The 5204-nt window shown below is 38.6% G+C and overlaps 1 pseudogene; it reads right to left on the minus strand.

Annotated features, from left to right (window-relative positions):
- Positions 1-2899: 2899 nt before the first annotated feature.
- LOC128581697 (cytochrome c, somatic-like) lies at positions 2900-3216 on the minus strand (annotated as a pseudogene).
- Between the last annotated feature and the right edge of the window lie 1988 nt (positions 3217-5204).

Consider the following 5204-nt stretch of genomic DNA (forward strand, 5'->3'; position numbering starts at 1 on the left):
TAGTATTATGAGTCAACATTTTTAACCTTAAAGATCAATGTATTCTGGCCAGGTGCGGCGGCTCACATCTGTAATCCTAGCACTCTGGGAGACTAAGGCAGGAGGATCATTTGAACTCAGGAGTTAAACACCAGTCTGAGCAAAAGCAAGACCCATCCTCTACAAAAATAAGAAAGAAAATAGCCAGGTGTGATGACATTTGCCAGTATTCACAGCTACTTACGAGGCTGTGGCAGGAAGATTGCCTTGAGCCCAGGAGTTCCAAGTTGCAGGGAACTATGATAACACCACTGCACTCTCTAACCTGGGTGACAAAGCAAGACCCTGTCACAAAAAAAAAAAAAGTCAACGTATTCTGAAAGGGACTGGCACAATTTCTTTCTATTAACACCTGTTGGTTTATAGCATAATGGTTTTTTACACAGATGCTGTCTCAGAAACATGGAAAAATGCAGGTGAAGCACAAGAAAACTGAAGTCCTGACAGGGCATGCTCACACCCTTCTACTGTCTAAATGAACTTTGTTTTGTTCTGTGTGAAAGTGAGACGCAGAGGCTTTAATTCAAGGCTCACATTCTCTCTTCCAAGGGCATATTTAAAACTAATTGCTTTAAAAACTCCAAAGTGCAAGCAAGGACTCGAGTTGCAGAGCAACTACAGAGGCTTCTGCATTTCCAAGTGGTGGAAATGAAAACAAAGCATATATGAAAAATGACCGCCCTACTATTGCTTGAGGGCTTGCATACTGTTTCCCGTAAAGGAACAGAACTGCAGCGTCAGGCTGCTGCATACTCAGAAAGGTAAAAGATAGCATCTCAGGAATGAGAGGAGAGAGGCTGGACTCATTTCTTTTGCTCCTTGCCAAGCTCACCTTGACATTTACTTCTATGAACACAGTCAACAAAGACTATGCGAAGAAATTATCTTCTGAATCTACATCTGGATTTTTTCTTGGCTGCCACATGTTAACCGGCCAGGAGAGCTTTCCTGTCTCCTGTTCAGTCACAATGCTGACGATTAGCAATGCGATGTTCCTCATCTTATATCTTACGTCAGATTCTTCCTTGATTGTTACTCTCCCTTCCTTTTGGCCCTAGCACTGTGACATGAAAAAGGACAATTGTTTTCGCCTTTCACTGATTATCCTGGTATGTCTTGAAGGCCAGGCAAAGGGAACAATGGGACACTTACAGTTATTTTAGCATTGACATGACTGTATTTATTTCTTTTCTGCTTATACATTAGAATGTTATCCTAGAACTAAGTTCAGAATGTTATCCTAGAACTAAGTTCCAGTGCTAACTGGAATCTCCAGTACTCTTGTTTTTTTCTTTCTTTTTAGTTAACTACATAACTTAAAGGAAAAGAATGGCAATTGTATGTTCATTTTTTTGTTGTGTGTGTTTTTTTTAATCAACCCAAAATAATTTGAACAAGCATTTGAGCCTCAGATGAATTTGGAGCCTGAATTAATTACCTTAGTGGTACACTGATTTTTGCATTCACCTCTTTCCTATATTTACAAAATCACGTTCTGAAATCAAGCATAAATTGTGTCTGTGACTCCATATACGCTCGGCACATTTCTTGCATTCTTACCCCTCAGCAGCTCAGGCGCACCTCCAATTACTGAAACTCAATACAAATTGTTCCCGCCTAAGATTACAAGAGGATAAAAGGATTGGCCACTAGACCCACATGAACCCACAGAGAACCTCCCATTCGAGGTTGATACTATCCACAAATGTCAGTTAAGCTCCCTTAGCCTAAACATTGTATTATAATTTTAGATGATCCACATGATACAAAAGAAAGAGTTTTAGTGTCAGTGATTCTATTTACTTGGCCAGTTAGAAAATCAATTCAAGTTGCTGTTATGGTTTGGGTTTTTTTAATTCTTTTTTATTGATTGGTTTCTTTATTTTCATCTCAATTGAATCCACTTAGTGGGATACAGATTCTCCCCTCTGGAAAGGGATTAAACATCTACAACATGGTTTCTTTTTTCTGTGATCTGTGGTTTTTGTTTTTAATTATGTTTATGATCACACATACTTTTAAAATCTGTGTATATCTCTTCTATTTTAATCCACGTAATGAGTTGGCAAAAGCACCATTACTAATCACACACATGTAGTTGTTACACAGTTTTATGTGTTTCTGAAGAGTTGCTGAAAGACAATCCCAAATTATAACTTAACCTGACTTAGGTAGTAAATAATTCAAAAGTTTAATTTGTCATTTCTTGATATATTGACTTTTAAAAGCATGGCCTTATAGATTGTCTATAAAAAAATGTTAAATATTTTTTATTTGATATTACACATAAACCACACTAAAATGCCTTTCAATAAATATAAGGCAGCATTTTAGTAGACCCAGGGAAATTAGATTGGCATAATAAAGATCAAAAGTACAAAGTAAACATTGCTACCTTCTCTCCAGCCCTCACCGTTAACAGGCTAATGAACACCAATTAAAACATCAGCGAGTCTTGCTTGGGTCTGAGACAGTGAGGGGATTTCCCCAGTATTTAAATATATTCACATAATCAGTTATAGAAATCTTAATATAAAACCAATCTTCAATAGGCTTTGGGATGGCAATTTACTATCTTTGTGAAAAGGTAAACATCGTTAATTAAATCTGAACATATCTTTAGAAATGGAAAACAGTGATAGCATTTACTGAACTGGAATCACTATCAAAATCCAAAAAAACAATCATATTCATTTAACCACAAGCCAGTCTTAGTTAAACCGGGACTGTCCAACAAAAATATTCTGTCACTTATTCATGATCTGAATTCTGGTAAATGAGACCAATCAAATTATGGTACACATAAAAAAAAAGCTGTGAGATATTTCTCTTTTGTAATAAATAAGGCAATGGCCAACTATTACTCATTTGTAGCTTTTTTGAGATAAGCTATCAAGTCTGCCCTTTCTCCCTTCTTCTTAATGCCAGCGAAGATCCTTTTTGTTCCAGGGATGTACTTCTTGGGATTCTCCAAATACTCCATCAGTGTATCCTCTCCCCAGGTGATGCCTTTGTTCTTATTGGCGTCTGTGTAAGAGAAGCCAGAAGCCTGACTGTCTTCCTCCCAAAGAGACCATGGAGATTTGGCCCAGTCTTGTGCTTGCTTCCTTTTTCCATGGTATGGCACTGGGCACACTTCTGAACAAAAATCTGCTTGCCTTTCTCAATATCAGCCATATTTAATTCTCTCTTTGGTTGCTGACAGTACCAAAGTTCCGAGCTGGAAGCTGGACATCCTGCTGTCTCTACAACATGGTTTCTAAGGATGCAGAGGTTTTTGCAGATATTCACTTGCTACCCTTGCAGTGTATTAGAGCCAAAAGGTTTTTCCCAGAATATCTGCAGGAGGAGCTTAAGGGGCAACAGTGCACTTGAAAGGTACCCTAGTGGTCTTGTCTTAAGCTACATACCCATAGAAGTCACTCTGTTTTTTCAAATCAAGTGTTTCACCAAGTTGGTTTTTGAGCCAGATTTGTGCATACGTGTGGTTGGCTGTGCAGTGTTCTCAGCAATAACACTTGTAAGAGAATGCAGAAAGCAGGACAGGGTAGAGGGTGAGGCTTACATGCAGTTGCAACAGAGGCCTCAGCCCATCTCACAGGGGTCTCTGAGGCTGGAATGTTCCCTCAGCCCTGAGCTGAACTGAAGCAACTGGGCTTCTACCCCACCCCCCACTTCCCACCTCATCCCAATCAGCTAGTCATAGAAAATATAAAGGGGACACGAACTTGCTGCGAACTGTGAACCCTTAGCAGACAACACTTCTAGCCCTTTGAGGAATGAGGGTCTTGGTCCTAAAGGCAGACTCCGGAGCATGCACCACTGTGTGGGTGCAGAGTGGGAGTTGTGGGGTGCACAAGCAAACCCCGAATAGTTTTTTGGTTCTACCACTGCCTAAGAACCCAAGTCTGCAGACAAATTCTTGAAGACGTGAGATTTTTTTCAGGTTTGGGAGGTTGCTCTTTTTTTAATATTTTAATTTTTATTTATTGTGGGTACATAATAGTTGTACATCTTCACAGGGTACATGGATATTTCAATACAGGAATGTGAATTAATCAAATCAGAATAATGGAGGTGTCCAACACCTCAAGCATTTATCATTTCTTTGTGTTAAGAACATTCCAATTCCATTCTTCTCGTTATTTTAAAGTGTACCCTAACTTGTTGATTATAGTCAGTTGGCTGTGTTAACAAATCTTGTTCATTCTATCTAACTATATTTTTGCACCCATTAAGCATCCCCCACTTTATCCCCCCCCATTACCCTTCCCAGACTTTTATAACCAAAGTTCTACTCTCTGTCTCCATGAGATTAATTGTTTCTGATACTTAGCTCCCACATATGAGTGAGAGAACACAAGAGATCTGTCTTCCTGTGCTTGGTTTATTGCCCTTAGCATAATCTTCTCCAGTTCCATCCACATCATTTCAAAAGGCAGGATTGTATTCCTTTGTGACTATACAATATTCCACTAGGTAATATCTACCACAGTTTCTTTATCCATTCATCCATTGAGGGACACTTACGTTGATTCCATATCTTGGCTATCGTGAATAGTGTTACAATAAAACGTTTGTTTTCATGTTGATGGACTCTTCTAACAAGTCATTTTACCCCCTTATCAAGGACATTTTCCTAGAAGAAAACTTAAGATTCTTAAATTAGTGTTTCTCAAACTGCGATGTTTTGAGAAATCTCCAGGGGGGAGCGGATCCTAACGATATGTTGCAGTATAGTATACTATCCAAGTATAAGATACACTGTCAGTAGAGTGATACTTGTGCTCTAGAATCGGAAAGAGTTGAGTTCAAGTGCCTCCTGTGTTGCTGCCTACTAACTGTGTGATGTTAGGAAAATAATTAAGTTTTCTAAATCCCTTATGCTGTCATTCACAAGATTGTGGCAAAGATTAAATAAAACTACCCAACTAGAATTCAGCATACCACACGGCATATTTAGAGACACTAAATAAATTGTATATGTTGTCATTATGTCACTAAGTCTTGCAGTTGCTTTGATATACCTTGGCCCACATCTTTTTTACACTACCTTAAAAATGTGTTAGTAAAAAGAAAATTAGAAAAAAAAAATCTGTCACCATAGCTATCCCATCCTATACCTGGCCAAATGTGGTAGTGAGATAATCAAGCTAAAGAGACAT

This window comes from Nycticebus coucang, chromosome 3, assembly GCF_027406575.1.
Source record: "Nycticebus coucang isolate mNycCou1 chromosome 3, mNycCou1.pri, whole genome shotgun sequence".
Taxonomy (NCBI): domain Eukaryota; kingdom Metazoa; phylum Chordata; class Mammalia; order Primates; family Lorisidae; genus Nycticebus; species Nycticebus coucang.